The sequence below is a fragment of the Cnephaeus nilssonii genome, assembly GCF_951640355.1.
Source record: "Cnephaeus nilssonii genome assembly, chromosome: 21".
Classification (NCBI taxonomy): Eukaryota; Metazoa; Chordata; class Mammalia; order Chiroptera; family Vespertilionidae; genus Cnephaeus; species Cnephaeus nilssonii.
Genome location: NC_137092.1, coordinates 28,371,171 through 28,396,553, shown reverse-complemented (window position 1 = coordinate 28,396,553; position 25,383 = coordinate 28,371,171). Strand labels below are relative to the sequence as shown.

Sequence of the window (25,383 nt, the reverse complement as noted above, 5' to 3'; positions counted from 1 at the left end):
CCCAGAGTCACACAGACAATCGTAGAGCCAAGATTTAAACTCAGATGGTCAGCATTCAAATCCTGCTTTTCAGACAAAGAATACTACAGTGATCCCTTAGACAATTCAGTCCCCTCACAACTGTGATTTTGAGAGAAGTAAATTTTGGATCCTGGTGAATTACGGCACCACCTCTCTGGAAAATTATATTTCAGATTGAGAAGGTGCAGGAATACTTCCTCATGGGTATAAACTCAAGTAAATCTGGAGTAATTCACATTGTGGCCGGTAGATGGCAGAAAGTGACAAGAAAAGGACTGGAAACCCCAGCAGGGCTCTCAGCTGGCTCCCAGTCTGTGGGACAAAATGCATCTCACATACACCATGGTTTGTTTAAAGTAACAAGTCCTTCCTCAATGACAGTCTCTCCTGGTAGAGACTGTCATTGTCTGACCTTCTCCAGTCACCATGTCCTAGTACCGCAAGGAGGAACAGCCCCAGTGGCGCCCACAAGGCGTTTCCTCTATAAAACTGTCGTCAGGCTCTGGCCAGTGCTGACCAAGCCACCCCGGCCCCACCTCTCTTTCTGCTGCAGGAAATCTTGGGGCTGTGCAAGTGATAACGTCTGGAAAGCACCTGGCAAAGTTGGAAGACCTCTACCCTTGCTGAATTAAGACAAAAGTTAGTCGTGCGTTCTTTCCATAAAGGTGTGTTAGTACCTATTGTATGCCGGGTCCAAGTTAATGTCTGCTATTTACCTCCGCCTGCTTCCCCAGCTGCTTGCTGTTGCAAAAGGAGCTGGGAAAGAAGTTAGTTCTGCGAACTCATTTCCTGAAACGCTCTGTCACGAAAACAAGAGAAACCAAAGATGTCCTGGAGACTTTAAAAACAATTACCAACCGCCCCCTCCCACTAGAGAATCTGATTGCTGTCTTAGATAAAAAAGATATTTCTAAGTACTAAAACTCAGAACCTATATGTATTATCACAGTTTCATGTATTATCACATTTTCATCTTCTGAACTGCAAAAAGCACTTCAAAAATCTAAAGTAAAGAACTGCAAAACACATGACCAAGACGAATATTCTTAAGTGCAAATATGCTAAGAACTCTTACAAATCAATAAAGTTTATATATCAATAACTTTTCTAAAGCCAATAAACTGGGCAAGTGACATGAACAGGCGGTTCCCAGGGCAGCCTGGTTATTCAGGTTGCATGCTTATCTTCAGTGCTATATTTTTTGGGGGGGTGGGGGTCTATAATTAAACATATGAAGTGATACAAATACAATAATTATCTTTAAGTTTGGAAAACTAACCAGTATCACAAATATTTTCTTGAGCCATAAAATGGCTCAAGAGTGGTCCCTATACAGTAAGTAGTGTTCCAGGGGCAATGTGGATGAAATAACACACCTCATCAGTCCACAGTTATACTGCACCACTCATGTGGCAGAGATGGCGACTACAAGGCACTACGGAGAAAAGTCCACACTTTTGTTGCAAAGTAACCCATTGCCTAAGGAAGAGATCTCTACAAGCAAAATAGAAGCTCGTGTCACTGCACTCGCATATGAGAGTCAAGGTTCCATGGGCCCTCCTGGAACAGTGTTTACGCATACTGAGGAGGAATACGCACCCCTTGCCGCAGCCAAGGGAGGAGGCACAAATGGGGGAAGGCAGACTGGGACCCAAGTTCAACATAATCTCCCTCCCGAAACAGCTTCCCAGGTCCACGCGGGGAGAACTCACCCTGGAAGAGCTCAGTCCGCACGGAAGTCGTACACATTCGTGGCTGTCCCCTTACCTGGGTTTGTTGTGTTGGCCCTCCAGCTATTCATTTCTCAAGATTTTCTTTAGATCGCTGCCATTCCCCTTTTTGACTCCTCTCATGGGGTGCAAGCCATCTGCAGATTTGGGGAACAAAACAAGCGGACTTGAAAAAACTCTATATAGCTCCTTTGAATGACACAATTCTAGAGCTTTGTTCCATGTCTCCTCCACACCACTTTGTGCTCAAGAAAGGCAACTGATGGAGGACACAGCCACAGGGCTAGCCTTGTTACTAACATTTGTGGAAGGGAACTGAGTGAAGCTAAGAAGGCCACTGAGACCCATGATACTGGGATGGCTTCTGTGGAAGCAGAAGACAGACTGGAAAAAGTTGGCACTGGGTGGCCCATTTTTTTTATGACTCTTCAGGACTAAATCCCATCAGCTGTTGCTCTTCATGGGGTATCCTTTCTATCTTGGGTTTAAACCAAATCGGATCTCACAAAAAGTTGGTTTTGTTCTCAATCTTCACCTTCTTTTTAAGGTTCTGAATCTTAGTAATTAATCTAAGTCCACATCACTTCATATAAGGAGTTGGCCCCAAAAGACACTGGGTAAAAAGTTTGTGTTTGCTTAAAACTCAACAATTAGAAAATAAACAACCTGATCAAAAGATATACATCGAGTTGGTGTTTAACTTCAACAAAGAGGATATACAGGTGGCAGATTAGCATATAAAAAATGCCCCACATCATAGGTCATCAGGAAATGAAAATTAAACAACAAGGGGATGCCACTACACATGGATTAGAATGGCCAAAACCCAGAACACTGACAGCACCAAAAGCTGTCATCCCTCCGGCAAGGATGTGGAGCAACAGGAACTCTCATTCACTGCTGGTGGGTGCAACCACGTTGGAGGGCAGCTTGAGAGTTTCTTACAAAATTAAGCATATTCTACCTTATGATCCAGCAACCACACTCCTTGGTATTTACTTATGCCCACACAAAAACCTGCATATGGGTGTCTATAGAAATTTTATTCATAAGTGTCAAAACCTGGAAGTAACTAATAAGTTCGTGGCACATTCAGACAATGGAATATTACTCAGCACTGAAAAAAACAAGAAAGATAGAAAGGAAGAAATTAATTAATTAAAATAAAGAAATGAGCTATAAAGCCAGGAAAACACATAGGGAAAAGTTAAATGTATATTACTAAGAAAAAGAACTTTAAAAAGCTACATGCTATATGACATTCTGGCAAAAGCAAAACCATAGGGACAGTAAAGAGATGAGTGGTTCTCAGGAGTTGCAGGGGGAGGGAGGGAAGACAGGCAGAGCACAGGATATTTAGGGCAGTGAAACTACTCTATATGATCCTATAATGATGGATACGTGTCATTATACTTTGTCCAGACCCACAGAATGTACAACACCAAGAGTGCGCCCTAATGTAAACTATGGACTTCGGGTGATGATGATGTGTCCATGTAGGTTCATCAGTTGTAACAAATGTACCGCTCTGATGATGTTGATAATGGGGGAAGCTATGCATGTCTGGGGCAGGATGTATATGGGAACTCTCTGTACCTTCCATTTCATTTTGCTGTAAACCTAAAACTACTCTAAAGAAATACATTTTTAAAAGTTTATAGTTGGTGAAGGTCATCCAAGGAGAAGAGAACGGGAGACAAGTCCCTGGCTGTCTCCTTAGACATGAAAGAGTACTTTTCAAAACACAGCCTGCTGTTCATTTGCAGAAAAGTATGGCTAACTCTCAAAATCCTTCAGACACACTTCTGTTCAGTTCCTTCCAGATGTCTTACTAATTCTAAAATTAAGTGCAGGGTTTTAGGGGTGAGGATTATATTTCTGTTCATTTCTGTTCATTTTTTTAAAGAACCTTCCTCTTCTTCTCTATAACCATAAACATTTCCAACTTAAATCTTGAGTTAAAAGATTAACTACCCTTAAAAAAAAAGCATCCCAAAGAATAGCCATTTAAATTTAGCAATTCCTGCACTTTCCTTTGGATTTTTCCGAAAGGTTTGCACATCTTTTCCGGCCCTACCCTTAGCTCCAGTCTCTCCCTGCCGTCAATATATGCCTTAGCAGGCAGTTCTTTCTAAGGGCAGGTCAGGCAGGAAAAGCTTCCATCAGCTCAGCAGGAAATGAAAGACTCATGTCCCACCTCCTTGCTTGACCAGCACTCTCCCCCACCCCAGCATGGAAAATACAGCATAGTTTCGGAAAGAAATAAGGATGTGTTGGCTGAGAAATACTTCAAGGGAAAGCGATGGAAGGTTTGGGAGCACTCATATTAACACACAGCCATTTTGAAATCTGGCTTGACTGAACCCTCAGAAGGAATGAAGGGTCACCAGCAGAGAAATATGAGAAGTATGGTCATAAATTTAAATCCTAACACTTACACTTTGCAAGAGGCTTATCTGAGTTGCATTTAGTTTATTAACAATTGTTGAGTGCCATTTTAGCAAATGCCCAGTGCTATTGCTACAGTGCTGGCAACTATAAGATTCCATGCAATATGAATGCACATTATAATTCATATTGCATGGAAGCACTGATCTAGGAGAGAAGTAACGAAGGCCTAAACTAGGCTTCAAAAGTCTGACTTCATCTTCAAAATTTTGCATTTATGAATTATCCACATTTGGGAGCTCCTGGAGTTAGAGGATGAAAGGGAGAGAAGAAGAGAGAAGAGAACCACAGTGCCAACAGAGTAAAACACACCCTTGGGTCTGAATGATACGTTTCAAATGATGTCTTAGGTGCCTCATTTCAGTTCATTTGCTTTTGCTCATTCCCAGATTATCAGAAAATACTGACCCTCTCTTCTCTCAAAGAAAAAATTATTCATGACACTTATTATAACAGTAAGGCAGACTTCATCAGGGAACAATTAGGACAGATATTAGGATTTTGCAGGTTTTGCATTAGGGTTCTGTAATAGGAGAGAGCTTTTAAAACTCTCCATGCCCACCTTAGCTTGTTTGGCAATCAAATAGAACATTGGCCTGCAGACTGAAGGGTCCCGGGTTTGATTCCGGTCAAGGGCACATGCTGGGGTCCTGGGCTTGATCCCCAGTAGGGGGCATGCAGGAGGCAGCCAATCAATGATTCTCTCTCATCATTGATGTTTCCCTCTCTCTCTCCCCTCTCCCTTCCTCTCTGAAATCAATAAAAATATATTAAAACTCTCCATTGCCCATGTCACATGCAGACCACTTAAATGAGAATCTTGCTGGGACCCAGGCATCAGCATTCTTTTAGACCTCTCCAGGTGATTCAAGGGGACCATGAATGCAACACTCTGAATGCAGTGTAGAAAAGTAAGATGTGTGGGAGCAGAGGGGTTGGGGGTTTAAGGTCTATGGAAAATTACTAAGAGGAAACATCAGGAATAAGGGGGATTCTGGCTACATCAACCTAACAAGGTTCTTGCTCTAGGCAGACCAGGGTGATCAGACATCACCTGGGAACAGCAGGGAATGAGGAAATGGGTCCGATATTGAAGGTGATCAATAGCAAGGAGGTGGGAGTTCTGCTAAATCAACTTGACTGAATTCTTGTTGAAGACAGACATGGAAGTCCAAAAGTGGAGGAGGCCTCGCTGGGAAAGGAATTCAGAGGAGTTGGACTCAAGTTTGGTGAAGGAGGGACTGTCACTTCCAAACCTCGAACTGTCTTGAGAATAAAGAAGCGGAGAAATTACCATCAGTTAAGGCTCAACTATATGTGGACCTAACTTCATACGAACAAACATTCACCCCTCTCTTTAGGCTGAACAACCATCTGGGAGGCAAGTGAAGAGAGAGCAGGCACGGGCCCCACACTGCAGGCCCCTCGCCTCCTCAATCTCCCTGGTCTTCCACATTGATCTGGATTCAAGGGACTCTGCAGACAAATGCAGTTCCACAGGCCCCTTCGCAGGCCCCGCACCTGCTCCAGCCTCCCTGGCAGCTCACCCTCTTCCCCCCTCCTAGTCATGCCTGGCTCTGAGAGGGAGACCCCCTCACCTTCCCCCCTGACACTGTGAGTTTTCCAGCTCTTTAATTCTGCCTTATTCTCCTCTGTTCTTACAACCAAGGTCTTTGCTGCTTTCATTGTGTTGTCAGGTTTCACTTTGATGCCTAAATTAATACTAATGGGACGGCCTCTTGGCTGTTTGCTTACTTTTCTTTCTGCTCCGTTTCTCCAGGTTGAATATTCCTCCGTACGGGCTGTGTGCTCATCTGGCTGCCCTTTCTTGAGTCCATTTTAAAGAAGCAGAGCATTTTACACACGGTTTGCCACTCTAGAACTGGGTAAGTCAGGGGTGGGGGGTGTAGGAAAGGAAATTGCACCCAACATCTGCCTGATTAGCCTTCTGGATGTGAAGCTGAGGGTCATTACTGGCTTTAGCTTTAAATCCGAGCTCTACAAATCATCTCTCTCGCTTTCTCTCTCTACTCCTTAGAGATCCAACCTTTCCCCCAGATAATCAATAACCTCCGAGGCGGCAGAGGACAGGCAGCCTGGCCCTGGCTAATGGTCTGGACCTCTGCCGGCTAAAGATAACATCTTGACCTAAGTTACGTTTCAGTTCCTCAGCCCTGAGGTGGAACGATCCCTGGCTACTTTCCCATGAGTTGGGACAGAGGGACACCGGAACAGACCTCAGAGCTGCCCGCAAGGCCTGGAGAAATGATTCATTACGCAGACCTCCAACCAATCAGCTCCCAGCACGACACTGAATTCCTGATCTACAGCATCGCATGATGTTGCCCTACATGATCTGCAACCTACACGTGGAGTTCCAGCTTTTGAGCATTAACTTCTCATTTCCTGGGTGGCACCATTCCTAATAAAACAGCCAAACTTTCTCCACTGCAATCCTTGTGGTTCGTGTGTGGCCTTGCTAGCACCCGGCGGATGAACTCTTTCTGTGTGATAACACTCCACCCAAACTGCAGATGGTGGGCTCAGCGCCTTTGTCCCGTGGACTGAACGAGTCTGTCTTTCCAACTCGCTAGCGTTTCTTATTTAATAATTCTCCGATGGGCCAATCCCTGTTGTCTGAGGAGCTCATGAGAGGCTCTGCTGAACCCAAATACTTTCTTTTATAGCCTGATAATACCTGAAGTTTCATCTCTTTAAAGAGAAGTAGTTCTCTGAAGGTTTTGGTTGGTTCGTTTGTATGTTTTGTTTTTTCAAATCTGAACCAAAAGGATGATCACAAACTGCTCCTGGAGGGTTCACATATGAAAACAATGATTGGTGCCCTTTTGGATGGGGGACTCTTGACAGAGAGAGCGAGATAAATGAGGAGCTGCCAAGTCCTGAGGTGGGGGTGGATGGACAGCTAGATGGGGAACCAAGGATCATTTCACAACTTTGCCTGGAAGCAGCTGAGCTGGGAAAAACGTAGGCACTCCCACCCACCCCCTAAGATCATTTCTCATAGTTTCTTTTCCTCCCTAAGCAGCCCATATTCAACAAGGATTTGTCAAGAGCCTAAAGTTCTGGCCAGAGTACAAAGAGAAAGAAATGAAACAGAAAGGCAAAAGTTAATCACTCATCAAAACTCAATACCTCTCTAGCCACCACAGAATACAGCCATATAGATCTTGCCTTTAAACTTAAAGCATAAAGTAGAGACAAAGACATGGGGAGGAGGGGCAAATATATATACACATATACTCACAAAGAGTAATACAAACTGTGTATGACATATATATGTGTTTCTCCCCAACTGTGTCTCTTTATACCTTAGACTATAAACTTATTATACATACATACACACGCACACACACACACATAATGTTCACTACATAGAAACAAGTCAAATTAATAACCTCTCCATCATTACTGATCTGACCCCCATGGGCTAGTCCAGCTTGGTTCTCTCTTAGATTTCATGACCATCCAGGATCTATCCTTCAAGTCTCTTATCTTTTTCCTCATAATTTTCTTACCTTTTGTGTTTTTGTTTGTGTTTTTTATTTATTTGTTTTGGTTGTGTTTGGCTTTGTTTTCTTCTTTGCTTTAAGATTTTTCCCCCCCAATTGGTCTTATTAATTTGAATCTTAACAGTGTTCATTCTCTCCTTCAAATTCTGTACTGAATATTTTAGTTTACAAATCTCAGTTTTTAGTTGGAACGTGTTTTTGTTTTGTTTGCTTATTTATCCTTGAATTCCCTTAAGTAGTCTTATTTTCTTCATTAAAGTCAGCAAATATCTCCCAGGCTTCTCTACTTGTTTGTTTGATCTTCACCTATTTGGCTGGGAGTGTCCTTATCCATGTTCTCTCTCTTTCTCCGCTCTCTGGGGCCTCTCCCAGATGTTGGAATTCCCATGGAGCCTAAGGCCTTCATTGCTCTGAGCTGCCTGCCAGCCCCACAGTTGCTTGGGTCAGGACTGACAACCAGGTGTAGAGTTGGGAATGGTGGGGAAGTGGGATGAAATCAGGTTACTAGTGGCCCCAAATCCTCTAGAAATCTCTGGGAACTGAGTATTGAAACAATAACTCTTCTGTATTTTCAGCATCTCAAACTTAGGGTCAATGGTCTGGAGTTGAGTACGGAGTTTTCCTCACCATCTGAGTGATCCTGCACATGTTCATCAGCACACAGGCTTCCCTTCCTTGTCTGCCAAATGAGATTCAGCCATACGGCCCCACTTGCCTCCCAGGTGTGTTATAAGGATCAAGTGAAACAGTAACCACTCACTGCAGACACGGAGCTGTCTTTGTGACTGCTATTATTCCCAGTCCTGGCTCCTTTTCTTTCTTTAACTAAAGTTACAGAGTTGGAAGAGGCGAGCACTTGAAAAAAAATGACAAAGTACCTCCAGCTTCTGGAACCCTACAAACAAACCAATCAGAATAGGTTTTTCAGAAAACTACTAACTTTTCTGTTCAGCACAAACTGTAGACCAGGAGAAGGCGGGAGAAACACAACGAAGCCATCTCCCTTCCTACATACAAAACGGGAGGTGTGGCTCAGTTGGTTGCGAGTTTCTGGTTCAAGCCCTGTGTTGCTGGCTGGATCCCTGGTGTCAGGGGGCGGGGATAGGGGCAGCGGATTGATGTTTCTCTCTCTCCCTCTCCTTTTCTCTCTCAGTAAAAATCAATAAAAAAATCTCTTTAAAAATGGGAGGGGCTGTGGGAGAGAGGAGAGGATAGTAATTAAAGGGATCAGAGAGACTACAGCTCACCAGTTACCATTTCCTTGACCTTGGGCAAGCTGTTTTATCTTTCTAAACCTACTTTCTCATTTCTAAAATGGACTAATAATGTACTTTGTCATGGGAGGTTAGTGAAGATAACGTGGAATAATAACATGTCCTACATAAAATTTGTGACACATAATAAGTACCCAATAAATGGGATTAACGTGTATACATATATATCCCTTTCCAGACTGTTTACACTACATGTGTTCGATTTTCACAGGCAGACTGGCCTTTTCTCAGTTTTGTCATTTATATTGCCCCACCCATGACTTGCAGTTGAAGGGGGGAATAATCCCTCTCTTGAGTTTTAAGTGGCAGCCCTTCTTCAATGGGCTTGAATAATGTGTTTTCCTCTGTCAAGAATAAAAATAAAGTAAAATTAACATTCCCATCAGCTGAACAGGTGCCCCGGAGAGACCGGCAACTGTCACGCGCCATCGTGGGGACACTGACAAGCAGGGACAGAGTGCCCGGGGCAGCGTGGTGTCTAATTATGGAATCTTTAATTCACTGGCCCCTTTTGGCAGGGAAGGCCCCCAGCACAGATTGGTGCGGACAAATAAAGCTTCTGCATCTTAGCACTTGGCTCGACAGCCAAGAAGGCTTAGGAACACCTGTTCGGCGCTAAGCACCAAGCATTAGCGGAATCAAAAGAAATTAGAGAGGTGGTCCCTGCCCTTGAAGAGCTTATGGTCGGCTCCATCAACTTATTTCTACGTTCTGGCCTTTATATATATTTGGATTTTGCAGAACCTCATTGTAAAAACTTTACATTAGTCACCCTCTTCATTTCAAAGTTTAGGTGACTGTGAGGCCTGGAGAGTTTGTGTGTGACTTGCTCATGCGAACAATTCTATTTTTTTAAGGGAACAGAATAAACTAAAGGATCATTTCCAAGTACAGACCTGTTGAAGTTCTTAAAAATCATACTGAGTTCCTTTGAGTGCTTCAGGCATGCTAATGGGACGTGTGACCCAGTTTTTAATCACATCTTCTTCTTCCTTTTTGCCAACACACAGAGTTAGAAGAAAACTGGCTTAAGTGAAGAAAGGGAAGCCTCCAGGTGGCGGGGAATATATGGACCACTGGGTCTCAGTCAGTAGCAGCCGCCAGGCAGCCCCATCCTTCCCCTCATCCTTCCCCTGGTGGAGGAACCGCATGGAGCTGCTCCCCACTGAGACCCTACAGAGGACCATCCCTGAAAGAGCCAGGGAAGGAAGGGCAAGCCCCCTGAAGTTGGGTCTATTTGAGGAACTTTTTGGGCTGAAGAATTAGAAAAATGATAATTTTATTGCAGAAACTCATCCAAAGCCTTCCACAGGTTTTGCTTCATTTCATCCGAATGTCCACACCAACATTAACTGCTGGTCCTCAGAACTCCCCCCACCTCCTCTCACTGGGCTGTAATGAAGTACTCGAAGCAATGAATGATTCCTGCAAGTGGTCAGACTTGGGTTCCTCTCTTACTGGTTCTGTTCCTTTAGACAGGTTCCCAGCCACCCCCACCAAAGTTTCCTTGTCTGCGAAGTCAGGATCACAATTCCTCCTCGGGGGACTGAACGTTGCCATGCAGGAGTAAAGGAGGAGACGGTCCCCTGTGGTGACCTCCTTTGAAAGAGGTTCAGTTATGGGCTCCTTAGCAGAAGTGTGCAGAGACGTTCAGGGCAAAAGCACTAACCTACATATTCACATAGCACAACAGGGAGGCCATGAAATTATTCCGTTTCCAGCCACATGGAGAATGTTTAAAATCACTTACGTGAGCAAAAGGGGAAGAAACAGTAGTATTGCAAGGTCTTGCAATTTTTGTGTAAAGAAGGAAGAAGTATAACCAGGTTATCTTTTTTTTCCCCAATTAATTTAAACGACAAACAAAAAGTCCATTTTGACATTCAGAGGTGAAAAATAATTTTTTTCTCTCTATTTCCTGTTGTATTTCCCGTTAGGATGTAAAATCTTGGAAATAACATTTTGGTTTTCCCAAGTGTTCACCTCATTCAAAGCAAATTAGTCAGAGAATCACAACCTGCATAAATCCATCAGCGTCGGGGCCCAGGGATCTCAGAACACGGCTGGGCTGAATCCTGAGATAAGTCTTCATGCCAGAAACCCTATTATTTAGAAGGACAGCAAAAATAACAATCGGAGATGACATCAGGATGGTGAGAACATTGCACTCTTCTTCCTTGTGCATCAGAAGAAGCTAACATCTGCTCATTGCTGGCTAACAGGACAATACCGGAACCTGGGAAACGTCTGGTTGGCTCCAACATACATACTCTTCTGCCCTCTGGGGAAAATTCCCTCTTCGCTCCATGGCTTCAGAAAGACCATTGGCATGGGCACGCAAACACCTTCTGGAGATGGCGTGGAAATATCATTCAGTGAGTTGAGAACAGATAAGGATGTGTTTTTACACTTGTGGATAAGTAGATTCTGCTTGGAGCATGGTGAACCCTTCTGTCAACAGGTCCTTTCTCAATTCTTAGCCTCTGACTTATTTAAGGACATTACAGAGAGTATTTATTGGTCGGGGCAGCAGGGGGGTGGGAGGGAGTGTGCAGTTAGGTAGAAGAAATTGGCAAGAGTGCAAGACAGATAAAACTGAAGAGATGAGGCAAGGCAAGAGGAAACATCTGGAGCCCCTGGCAAGGGTCCTTTTAGGCTCCTCGCCTGAAGTAGCTCCCTATTTACCCTCTTCATTGTTGGCCAGAGTCTTGTTTTTCCTGCTATTGCAGATTTCTCTAAAAACAAGTAGGATGACAGCAAACATTGGCATTTTGCTTTTAAGACTCACAAGATGTCCTCTCAAATCTCACCGGGCAGATTCTACTTAAATAATTCACAGCTGGTTGAGGGCTTTACATAAACTGCTCTGACACATACCAGGGAAACTAGTCAGGATTTTCCTGGGTCGCTCATACCTGGTTACAGATCTCAGAGAAAGCCCTGCAGCCATGTGCCTCAGGTCTGACAATGCTGCCTGTTATATTCAGGAGCCAGTGCATATATCTGCAAGGTTCAGAGAAAAGAGTAGTTTAGAGAACTTATTTATTTTATGGTGGTAAGAACACTTTTCCCTCTAACAAATGTTTAAGTGTGTAATACCTATTGTTAACCATAGATACAGTGCTTGACAGCAGATTTCTGGAACTTAATTACCTTGCTTACCTGAAATGTTATTCCCCGGTGATTAGCAACTCTCCAATTCCCTCTCACTCCAGCCCCTGGCCACCACCATTCCTCTCTTTGATTCCATGCGTGTGACGATTTTAGACACCTCATATAAGTGGAATCCTGTAGTATTTATCCATCTGTGACTGGTGTATTTCACCTAGCAAAATGTCCTCATCCAAGGTTCATCCATGTGACTTGGAATATGGATATTTCGATCAGTAGAATCAAGTCACATTCATTCCCTACCACAGCTTTCTGAGCACAGGTAGGCCCTCCCATGCTCATCTGGCAGGTGGCCCTAAGTCTTGCAGAGTCAGGCTCCAATGCTAACCCTCAGTTTCCATGGAGAGATTCCACAGAAGTGAGAAGTTTAGTTGATATACCATAGACACTGCTGTAAAGAAAAAGCTTCAGGTGCCTTTTGACTCGTCTCTTTTTTTCCCCCCACTTTCTGAAAAAGGAAAAATCTAGATATTTTTGTAACCTTTGTCTCTTCCCTCCAATTCACTTTCTGTGGACATTTCAGTCCTAATATGTCAATCCCTAACATATATAAACATAGGTCTTTGGTGGCCAAATTAATGAAGTGGACACCTTATTAACAGCAAGAATAAGAAGAAGGTACCCCTGGGGATTTCAATTGCAAATATTATCACATTATGCTTAATTACACATAGATCCAAGAAAAAATTTAGACCTACATATCTCTTCCATATATTTCAAGACATTTTCTTACAAAATACACCCTACCCCATAAACAATGGCTATTCGTAAGTCATTGAACCAAAGCAGGTCTCAGTAAATTCCCAACTCTCTGTCTCATTGGAATGTCAGCATTTAAAAGAGGCCAGAAATAAGTTACATTGGCTTACACCTGAAAATCTGTTTTGGAGATCAGAGATACTAACTTTAGTCATATCTGTTGAAACAGCTCTTGAGCCCAATTCTTCCTTTGTACAAATACCATCTTTATAGAGTAGGTCATTCTGTGAAAATATATTTTATTGCTAAACATTGAGTAATGTCAATAAAATATGTCAGTCTTCCTCTTTAATCAATCAAAATGCCTGAGAAATTACAAAAGTATTAACTAACTATTAAGTTATCTTCTTTCTCTGTTCAGTCACAGTCACTTTAGAAAACTGGCATTTTTATTAAGACAATATCACTTTACTCAGAAATGGGTGGAAATTGTGGAGATGGAAGAACAGGCTGGATAGGACCCCAGTAGGACTGATGATGTAATACCTGCTGGGCACAGATAAGCTAGGACTTCCCAGTCAGATACAAACCCCATTTACTAACAGCTCCCAGTACTGACTGCTTACCCTAAAATATGCAATGGAACTGATATACATTATTTCATTGAATACTAACCTTAAACCTACAAGGTAGACACTGTTGTACACATTTTGAGATGAAAAAACTGAACCCCAGTGAGGCTACGCAGCTTGGCCAATTAGTAAGTGACAGAGCCAGAATTTGTACCATAATAGCAGTGGTTCTCATCACAGCAGTGGGCTTCTCCAAGGCCAAAACTATCTTCATGACACTAAGACATTTTCACTGTCATTCTCTCATAAGTATACAGTTTAGTTTTCTGGAAGCTTCATGCTGCGTGCTGATGGCAGCACTGAGGCTAATAGTATGTGGGTTTGTGTATTCTTGTCCTTAAAAAATTTAACTATTTTAATTTGTAACATTTGTTCATAGAAATAAGCCACATAAACAAAGCTCTCTGGGGTCTTCAGCAGTTTTTAAGAGTATGTAAAGCAGTTCTGCGGCCAGAGTTTGAGAAATGAAGCATCATATTTTACCACCTTCCAAGAACACTTCAGATTTCAAGTAGCCCAGTAAAAAAATTGGTTATTGCCCTGGCTAGTCACTCAGTGGTTAGAGCATCGGCCCATAGACCAAAGGGTTGTGGGTTCCCAGTCAAGGGCACGTACCTCGGTTGCATGTTCAATCCCCAACCCATTCGGGGCGTGTGGGAGGCAAGCAATTGAGGTTTCTCTCTTTCTCTCTTTCTCTCTCTCTCTCTCTCTCTCTCTCTCTCTCTCTCTCTGTCTACACCTCCTCCATCCCTTCCACTCTCTAAAACATCAATGGAAAAAATATTCTCGGGTGAGAATTAAAAAAAAAAAAAAGGAGACCAACTGTCAAAGATGGTGATTGTGGAGAAGATATGAATTATGGACCCTGCACTTAGACATCTCTGCTGAGAACCATGGGTTTGTCCTGAGTGGATCCTGCCTCCCTATGAGCCTTGTTTTCCCCTTGTGAGGAGGGAAGGGGTTTCTCTACAAAGTTTATAATGATCCTTGTAACGGTGTCATTCTATGATTAAATATTTTCAGAAGTGAGCATTATTTCCCCCCTGAAAAAGCAATAGAATGGTGCCAATGTGTTCATGGCACTATTCTATGATACCATATTTAAATAAAATTGAGTAAATTTTGCAAACAAGAATTACAAATATTGTTCTTTACATTTTTCCAGATAAAACACAGATGTTAATATGCGCCGGGTGTTCTATTCATTTTCTTGAGAAGTTCTGGTTTATCATAGGAACATAATCTAATCCTAGACTGATTTCCCAAAGGGATTAGTCAACATTTATTTTAATGCCTTTTAAATCTTTGGGTTCATAAAATCTTACATCTTTCAATTTGAACCAAATCTTGATTTCCTAGAAATCCAGGTTAATGTCAACAATCCCTGAGTCCTTAAAGAGTAGCTGATAATTTGTGGACATTTGAAGCAGATTGATTTTTAGTGATCATGGCTTTCCCACATGGAGAGCCATATATTTTTAGCTTTGTTGATTCACATATTTTAATGAGGAAAACAAAAACAAACTTTTCAGTTAGTCAGTCATCAAATATTTATTGAGTACTTTCTGTTTTATGATCCTATAATGTTAATAGGCTAATTTATTCAATTCAGCTAATCCCTTGAATCTAAATGGTGGAAATTATTCCTTTGTTTTTTTCCTCCAGACCATCATTATTTACAGAGATTGCATTTATATTCATTCATTCATCCTCCAGTGTATTTCCACTCCAGCTTCTATCAAGCTGTCCAAAAATGGCATTAGCTACAAATAAACACTTACCATCATCACCATCAACATTGTCACTGATGAAGCATAGTGATCTGGGAACTCCCTGAATGGACTATGCTAAGGTGGCGTTTAGGTCTGTCTCGTTCATTCGTGTTCCTCTATTCAGGGAGGAAGAAGGATGAGAAGACCATGGAAAAGAAGACAAATGCATAGCCAGGCCTTTCCTACATTGTTTTTAGAAATAGCCTCTAAAGGTCCTCCTTTGAGAATTGGTAAAAGCCTGGAAGAGGAGGGGAAAGTAAAAAAGAAAAACACATGAAGATGTAGAAAAGAAAGAATTTGCAAATCAGAATGCAGATCATTTGAACAGAGAATCCTAAGAGAGGACCATGGCTGAGGGGGGAGAGGACAAGGAAAAGGTATGGAAGGAAACTTGGGAAGGACGCTGCCCTGAGTGCTGATCAGCGGCTTCCTGGGCGTGGACGAATGGACGGCATCGGTCACAGAGCTGAGCTCCCAGTGTCTGAATGCCAGTGTCGATCTGCTCATTCAAACTGAGAATTCTTTGGTGTAATTATAACACCACACCCCCAGAAATCTTATTTTAGACTTCTACAACTCTCTTATACAGACTTTTAAATAATTTTAAATAGAAGCTGAGTCTAAAATCAATTCTTCCAGGTGATTTTGATGCAGTGGTCTAAACACTTGAAAAAATATTGCAGACATCACCCCGACATATTTTTAATGTCATGCTATGTTTTAATGTTTGCCACATTCCATAAATGTTAACCCCAAAAAATCCAAGTCTTTACCACAGACCCTCAAGTCTCAAATAAATTTCAAGGAAAGAGTGTAAGTGTGTGTGTGTGTGTGTGTGTGTGTGTGTGTGTGTGTGTGTAGAGGTTGGTGCAGAGAAGGTGAACTATTCAGCGAGTCCCTTCAACTTTGTGTCTCATGTGACTTCGTATTTGGACTGATCTCTATCTGCCTCTGGCATTATGGGAGGAAAAGTACACTTCCCAAAGTGATAGGTCTGTGTGAGGGGAATTGGAGCATCAGTGACCAGGGATCACCTGACAGTAATTCAAAGTGATGTCAAAGGGGAAGGATTATGACTATTTTTATTTCCTGAAGGTAAACAAGCTAATAATTTATGTTCAAAAGGAGGAGTTTTTCTGGGGGGAAGTATATATCTGTAAAACAACTTGTTGTATTCCTCCAGTTCCTCCAGCCCCAGCTCCCACACCCTGCGAGGAAGAGTGCGGGAAGGGGGCTGTGGGCGTTTCTTTGGGCCTCAGTTCTGTGTGTCTCAAGGTTCTGGTGGGCAAGGCTGAGGACTCACATTGGAAGAAGCCCGTGATGGAAGAGAACACGAGAGCTTCTTCACTGGCACACAGTAGGTTCTCAATCAATACTTGTGAAATAAATTAACTCCTGATACATTGGTTGTTAATGTTGTTTTTTAAAGAATTTAAAAACTTAAATCTATGTGTGTGTGTGTGCGCACACACACACACACAAAGGAAATTTTCTGCCATTCAAAGTTCCCCCATTTTGTGAGTAGAGATGTAGATATTTTCATATGGTTGTAACTGAGTATGTGCTAATTACAACTCGAAAGCTGTTTCATGGATCTGAGTTTCTTCTCCCGAAATGTTCTTCCTGGGCTCCAGCAGGCCTTTCATTCTCGCATGCATTCCTGGCCGCCTCCCCGAGGGGCTCAGGGCTACCTCCCAAGTCTGTGGCTTTCAGAGGCTTCTCAATGGAAACTGTCTCTCCAGAGAATGAAGAGAAGAGCTTATTCCATTTGTCTTAGGACTGCCTGACTGAGAATTGTTCTTGGGTGCATTTAGCCAAAATGATTCACACCCTTTTCCTCCTTCTTTGAAGCAAAGTGAGTTTCAAGAGTGTGATCACCCTCTCTCCTCCACTCACCTCCTGCCCCAAAATACACACACACACACACACATACACACACACCATTGTTGCCTAAGACAAGGTCCAACTAATTGCCTCTGGGAATATCCCCTCAAATCTTTGTCTTTCCCTCAGAAACATTCTCACCTGACTTTGCCACTGGGAGCATAAAAATTAAGTTTCCTGTCTTCTTGGCTGTGAGTCTTTTATAGTCTTTATTTTTTATTTAATGTGGTCTTAAACCCAAAGTGGTCCACACTATATTCATTCAAAAAGAAAGGAAACACTAGCATTTCCATTTTGGATTGTATATATTCTTAGAAATTCTTCAGTAATTGTTATTTCCATCCCATGTGGCTGTAGCAGGTCCTGTCCTGAATCTCACCCTACAGCGCTGTCACAACTGCCCCGAAGGCCCAGCAGTGTCCCTGGGGTGGAAACAACCTAATGTGATTCCAAATCTGCATGTTTGAGGATAGAAGTCACCATCTAATTACCAACCATGGCAAGAAAGAAGCTGCGTAAGCGTAGCTCATCCAGGTAAGACAGACAACTACAGCTTTCTAAATTGCAAATAGCTCACTAACACTGCAAAAATCCCATAATGACCAGAAGAGTCAAACATGCTACCTCTTATTGTTCTGTTCTCAGTGTCTTCACTCCTCCATTCTCTCCTCTCTGACCTGTCAGCATGGGTCTCAGAAGCCAAACATAATGGTGGTGGTGGGGATTATTGCCGAAAACCACACAAGATAAGGAGATGAAGTCATTGACAACACACTGCATAAATGCAAGGGTTCACAACTATTGTCATAGCTTCTCTGAAAATGTATAAAATGGTATTGTGAGCTAAGCATGTTTGCGTGTGTGTGTGTGTGTGTGTGTGTGTGTGTATGTGCCTTACATGACCATTGCAAGATGCACTGTCTTCTCTTCAAGGCAAAGTCTTGAAAACCCACTGTCCTTACTTAGCTATTTAATTAATGATAAATACTTAAAATACTAAAGGAGCCTTTTATTTCAGAGAATCTTAACCTTTTGCACTCAGATGTCGAGATTAAAATTACTCTTTGAATGTATCAATAATTTGAAATATAAAAAAATCCAAATAAATAAGTTTATACGAAAAGGAACTCCAGGTTTTTATTCTACTGCCGTGCTTTGCAAAATCTGGGGTATTTAAAAAATTAAATCCCGAGTAGAATAAAGGAATCGAGAAAAAAGCAAGTGAGTGCAAAGGGTTAAAGATGGATGGGTGTTGAGAGCTCATCTAGTTCTCAACTTGCTTTCCCTGGACCCACAATGAGATATTCCAATTATGTGGACTGGGCTGGAGCCTGGGAATGTGTTCATTTAAAAAAAACCCAGATTTGTTCTGATATCCAGCTAATGTGGACAAATTTAGTCCAAACATGGTATTTTTTTACACGAGAAACATAGAAACTAAATGAATTATTAATGAGACATTTAACTCTCTGGAGACTAAATAATTTCATTATTCTACAAACATTTATCATGGGCTTTGCTCTATATGAGGCAACGACTGACGACAAACAAGACGTGACCTTTGTCCTCAATCACCTTACCTAGTCAAAACAAATAATCATCCTCTGATGATTAAATGAGTTAACACATAGTAAAAGCATCGGCCAACTAAGGATGTGATAGAGATATGTGTAATTAGGACTGACTCCTCTACATTTGGACCCTGGAATTCTATGTAAAATAAATACCTCTGCATTGGTTTTTCTTTTCAGGAAATCTGGGAACCATTTTAACATGTGATGGAGCAATCTCAGGATTCCATACCACCAATTTGGGAAGAGTGAGGCATAACCTCTGTCTATTGGCTGAACTAACCATCCACGGGTTGTCCTAACTCAGTTGACCTTCATCAAGATACTTGCTCATTAAGGAACAGGAGGGCAAATGAAGACTGTAGGCTTCTACTTCTTCAGACTGTCCTGCTGCCCAGCTGCAGAGGACATAAGGTCACAATAACCTTTGTGTGTTGATATTCTAAACCTGCATTTCCTTTCCAACAAGTCAATGTTTTGGTTGAGTGCTGTCGTTCCCACTGCCCCATTTCTACCAACCCTGATCCAGCCTCTACAGTGGCCACTATGCTGCTCTGGGCGTTGGACTGGACAGCACCGAGTTCCTTGTCCACTCCTACGGCAGTGCAGGTGCATTTCCTCCATGACAGCGTGCTCTAGATCAGGACGGACACTCATTTCCCCCTAACTACACCCAAACACTGCCAGCCAACTCAGGGGCTCACTGATGCCTCAGGCCATTCTGTCCTCAAGTTTGCTTCTCAACTCCATGGGAAACTAAATTTTCAGTTTTTAAAATTTGTTTAGATTCTTTCCCATTTGGGACAGAATTTTACTAATAAATGCTTAAAGAGCAGCTCCACAGTTACGAGTGATTTTTCACTGCCAGAATAAACACTCACTAACTAGTTCTATAAATACATCCTTTACTGGCTCAGGAAAAATTCATTTTATTGTTAAGAACAATAGGAATACCATACTTGGGGTATTATCACTAATATTTTGATAACAGCATAGCATCCTAAAGGATGATGATCATTCTCTTCTACAAATTATCCTTCTGTCCTATTTTCTGAGAAAATTATTGAGACTGGTGGACCATAAGTCTCACTTAAAACTGCCTCTGATGGGCATGTTTACATGAAAGAACATACATACAAATACAGACATGAGGCCCCCCAAGGGTGAATCACTTAATGGGTTCCAAGCTTCCGTTATTCTACAGTTGACCTTGCTCACTCTCTTATTCTTGTCTGTATCCAGGATGAATTAAATAGAAATGAAATTACCCCAGATGAGGATATGGTGGAAACTTTAGTCTCATGACAAGGAATCCTTTCACAGCATTTTAACCATGCATTTCCTCTTGGAATCTGATTGTGGAGAGAGACAATCTTCCTCAGCAGTAATGCCTCCATTCCATCAGCCTCTCGGAGCCAAAGTCTTATATCAGATTCACTCTCAAACACCATGGACCAAGCATCTGCGGCCATCTTTCACGCTCTTTTCCTGTTTATTGCCTTAAAACTGGGAAATGGCTCACTGAACAAAGGCAGTTCCCCAAGGCCAAGCAGTGTGCAACACGCTAATACATATTCAAACCCATGTCTTTCAAATGTCATTGTGAATCATCTTCCCCTCCTTCCTTCCCATGGTTCAGTCATCTTGCTGGCTCTGAGTTTTCGCCTTTTGTCTCAGGCCTCAGCTGCCTTCAGTTTACTGCCTATGACTGCGATTGTCTTTGTCTCCTTTATCCGCTTCACTGTGTCTCATTTTCCTAAAGTATCTGGCACCCACTTTTCCACAACATTGTTCCTTTGTTCCAGGAAAAAAAAAATAATCTGGGGAAGCAGCAGAAACACAGTTCCAAAGGCCACAGGGTGACATCCTCTCCCACCTGATCTTTATTCATATCTGGGTTTTAATTGCATTTTTTCCCCCATTTCTCAAGCACCATCCACCTCCCTTCCGCCCTGACAGGAAGGAGCATTTTATTTCTCATTCAAAACGCTTTCCTACTGATCTCTATTCTTCAGAAGCTCCAGAGGCCCCTTGTTACCTGTTGGTTTTTCACGCATTGGTTGATCTGTTGGCCTTGCTGTAGTTTATTACCTTTTCAACCCTCCCCTCCCCCCGCCCCTCTTTCCAAACTTAGGCCAGAACTTACAACCTGCTGTCTTTTCTCATCTTCACTATCATTATCTTCAGACCAAGTCTTCCCAAAATGGAATTTTTATTTTATTATTTTTTTTTACCAACCCCATGCTCTTTAAAGAAACAAAGAGGAGAATTATGTGATGGTTTCCACCGTCGGAGTCGGAGTCGGAGCGTCTGTGGCTTTGTTTGAACGAGAGCTTCAAATCCAAAGCTAAACCTTGACTTAACACACAAACTCAATTGACGAGAGGAGTACCGTGTTCAGGCCCACCAATTGGCCGAGGACACAATCAGAGGGTTATTGGCAGGTATCTTCTTATCTCCCTGGTGCACTGACAAAACTCAATTCATTAAAATAATAAAAAAAGATCTTGGTCCCTCATGTGAGCGGCATGTGATTTTCCATGAACGGTCGGCTCAGAAGGCATCGTGCCTATTATACATTCCATTTATAAATCAAACACCCCTCGTCCTGCGGCTGCACGCTGACATGTCAGCGAGGTTTGGGTCAGCCGCACACTCTTCCACGTGAACAGCAGATTAAGGCAAAGAGACAGGGAAGCGGCTCTTTTTTCCCCCCCTTTTCCACCAGTAATAGGCAGCTTGAACGTTCAAATTGGGCTGAGACTCCAAAACCAAAGTCCCATGAACCAGAGAAGCAAAGAGACTTGAGATAAAAGCCAGGATCTGTCTGTTCCCTTGGAGCCTTCACCTTTCTTTCTCTCCCCTTCATCATGTTCATTGCAAAGTAAAGTATGTGCATGTGTGTGTGAATTAAAGAATATGTCCAGGAAAAGATGGAATAAAATCTTACCCAAGAAAGACTTTGGCTTCTAAAGCCTGTGGAGGTGGTGTGAGGCCTGGGAATCTGGGGCTCTGTGCAGGCCGGGAAGTGAAAACGGAAAGAAGAGTTTCAGGGTGTCAAGCAGAGAACCACCGAGGGCCTTGCTGAGTACTCCACCGTGAAGGGAGCATGTTCCAAGTCAGCCAGCCATGTGTTAAAGTCACTTTGCAGTTCCTCACTGCATGTGGAACTAGTTTCACCATGTAGCCTCCCATCTATGTCAAAAACATGAGATTCATCCAGACCTGCTGGGGAGGAGATTTTGTTAAGAAAATTTCCCACCGAACAGGTATGTCAAAACTTCCCAATCTCTCCTCCCTTGTCCCCACTCCCATCACTCATACCTCTATTATCTTTAGGCCATAATAATAGAAAACAAAACTGGAGGGGAGGCAAAGAAGAAGAAATCTGCTTGTAACTTGCATTTCCTTTGGATCCTTTTTTTTACCTATTGTACTAGACAAGAACCAGGAAAGAAATGAGTTGAGGGGATCTAGAAAGATAGATTTTTTTCCTTTTTGATCTATAAAAAATTGTGAAGTTCTGAAATTGCACATTACCTTTGGGAATGGCCACATATTATGGGTATTGATTCTACTAATGAGGGAAAGTCAAAGGGGGGAATGAGATATTGAAAAGTGGTGGTAACATAATTTATAACCTATTTTTTGCTCCCCATACTTTGAGGAATATGGAATAAATAATTCAGTAAAAACACCCTAAAAAGAACAAGAATAAAGATGATTAAAGTAGACTACATTAGTTATTTTCATTGAATTAAACATTGTAGAAACAAGTAGACCATGCACGGCATATCAGTAAGATTTCCATCCCAAAGACCATAAAATAAAGGTCTAAAATTCAGGTAGATTTTAAGATAAATGGGTTGTATCAAAAATGTTTCATTAAAGGGTTTAATTGTCCTAATAAAAGTTTTTAACAATCTTTGATTGATAGTAGAACCAGCATTTAGTGTAGTTTTCAAAAAATATATATAGATTATAGACAAAATGAGCCACTTTTCAAAGGATGGGGTTCAGATAGATGAATCTAAAAAAAAAAAATCCTCAGATAGTCGAAAACCACTGAGGTAGTGACTTGTCCCATGTCCAATTCAAGGGCTTTAAATAATAGTAATGTGCGATTGCTTGAACACAGAGTTGACATTCTGTGTGACTTTTACCTGGTTCCCCCTTATGCATGGCATTTGCCAGAGGTGGTGGAACTGAGAAAGGAAAAGCTAGTTGTCCTCTAACTGTAGGTCAGCTCCCCATGAGTAGCACAAAGATCATACTGCTTGCCCAGTGCAGCATGCCTTGTCATTTAAGGCCTTCCAATCTCACATAACTCTTCTCATGGAAGGCAATGTTTATTGCTGTTTTCATTAAATACAGCAACAGAACTGAGGATATTTTTCTTAGGTGGTGTATAATTTTGATCCACTGAACATTCTTTCGTTATAGTCTGATATTGTTTTCAGGATAGTTTCTAATGTTTTAATTAACTGTGATTAGACGGCTTGTTTTCAAGGTAGTTATTCATCTGATTTTGCTAAGTCGGTTTCTTTCTTAACTGGTGACATCATAAAACAAGCAGTTATCGTCGTAACAGGACAAAATCCAATGGATTAACATTTAAAGTCGTTAATTTGCTTAGAAGCAATATTTAGAAACAGACTATATGCCCCATTCACTCACAAGTGTGCATCAACTAGTTAAGAAGCATTTATCCCTAAAATGTCATCTATATGTACATTACCAGTATAGAATGCAACATCAATGTTGTTTTTTACTTTAGAAAGTTGTGTGCCCTTTATCCAGCTATTTTCTTTGTCCAGTAACTTAAGTCTATCTCTTTCTTTTAAGTTCTTATTTGCCAACCTATTGTACACACTGATAAAGCTTTATCAAAAAAATCAGAATCAGTTTATGTTGTGATTTAATCTAGTAAGAAAGCATTTAGATAAGTGCATATGCCCAGAATCATACAATATTATAAGTGCAGGATGCCTTAGAAAGCTCCTATTCTAAACTTTTCCATTAACAAATGGGAAAACTTCGGTGCAAGAGGTGAGACACTAGATAGCCCCGCTTGGATAAGAATCCAGTCTCCTGACTTGTGCTCCAGTGCTCTTCACATTAAATCATGCTACCCTCATAGGCTAATTAAGAACGTCTGATTAAGCCCTAGCGGGTTTGGCTCAGTGGATAGAGTGTCGGCCTGCGGACTGAAGGGTCCCAGGTTTGATTCCGGTCAAGGGCACATGCCTGGGTTGCAGGATCAATCCCCAGTAGGGGAAGTGCAGGAGGCAGCCAATCAGTGATTCTCTCTCCTCACTGATGTTTCTATCTCTCTCTCTCCCTCTCTCTTCTTCTCTAAAATCAATAAAAATACAATTTTTAAAAAAGAAGGTCTGATTAAGATATGGGAGATACTGCCTCTTGACTAAGAAATCTGATCCACCAACTTATAACCAACCTCTGATATGAGCAGAGGAGGAGGAGCCCACAAAGAGGCAATGAAGCGCAAGGGACGGAAGTTGATCTGTAAACTATATAAAGGAAGGCGCTTTGGGGATGGCTAAAGGCCCAGCCAGTTAAGATTGCTAACGTGCAGAGAGGTGGAAAGAATCCTAGCTGCAAATGCCAACATTTATAAGATATTTAGAGGAAGAAAATTTTTCATGTCTACATATTTTGGGTAAGATGATACCTGAGCCAAAAAAGAAAAATCAGTTTCAGTAACAACACAGATCTCTTTCTTAGTTCAGTATAACTAATTACTCCATAAGAACCACAGACCCTTCGTGTATTTCATATCACATCTGGTGTGTTATCTCTCCTGTTAGAAAATTATTCCTGAGATTTTAAAATGTCAACTAAGCTTATAAACTTCTAAGTAGTTTACTAAATATGGAAAATCATGTGAGCAATTTTTGTGTTGCCACTGACTTATTTCAAACTTTATATTTATCAAAGTTATATGTGCATAGCCTAAAATTTCAAATAGCTTAAGCCTTATTTTAAAAATAAGAGTCCTCTGACCCCAGAACTGTTATTCAAAGACAACCTCTCTCAATTATTTTAGTTATTTATATGTGTTAATATTATCTTTCAATAAAATGTTTACTTGCACATCATCAATTTCCAAGATTAGGCATTAACATTTGTCCTCTCACCATAAAAATTAAGGGTTTAGCTTTTCTTCAACACTGCTGCACCCAACACCATCATATATATTGTCATACATATATATGTATATACATACATATATATATATACAAATATATGTATGTGTGTGTGTGTGTGTGTGTGTGTGTGTGTATACATATACACACACACACACCCTCGCCATTCCTCTAATACAGGTATATATCAACTTTTGATTAGTTCATATTCATTGTTTATAGTATTACTAGAGGCCTGGTGCACAAATTTGTGCATGGGTGGGGACCCTTGGCCTGGTAGGTGATCAGGGCTGATCGAGGCCGTCTCACCTAGTCTGATCAGGCCAATTGGGGCCGGCTGGCAGGCATGGGAGGTTGGCTATGGGAGCGCACTGACCACCAGGGGCAGCTCCTGCATTGAGCGTCTGCCCCTGGTGGTCAGTGTGCATCATAGTGACCAGTCGACAGGTCATAACAGTCGCTTAGGCTTTTATATATATATATA

At 41.8% G+C, this 25,383-nt stretch overlaps 1 long non-coding RNA gene across 1 annotated transcript in view; it reads right to left on the bottom strand.

Moving 5' to 3' along the window:
- Nucleotides 1-1,862: 1,862 nt before the first annotated feature.
- Nucleotides 1,863-25,383, bottom strand: part of LOC307093670 — a 35,023-nt gene continuing 11,502 nt past the window's right edge. Inside the window, exons 3-4 of the long non-coding RNA XR_013812998.1 lie at nt 11,919-12,006; nt 1,863-1,888 (exon numbers count right to left, since the gene is read on the bottom strand). This is a non-coding gene — a long non-coding RNA (uncharacterized lncRNA). The remainder of the gene's footprint in view (nt 1,889-11,918; nt 12,007-25,383) is intronic.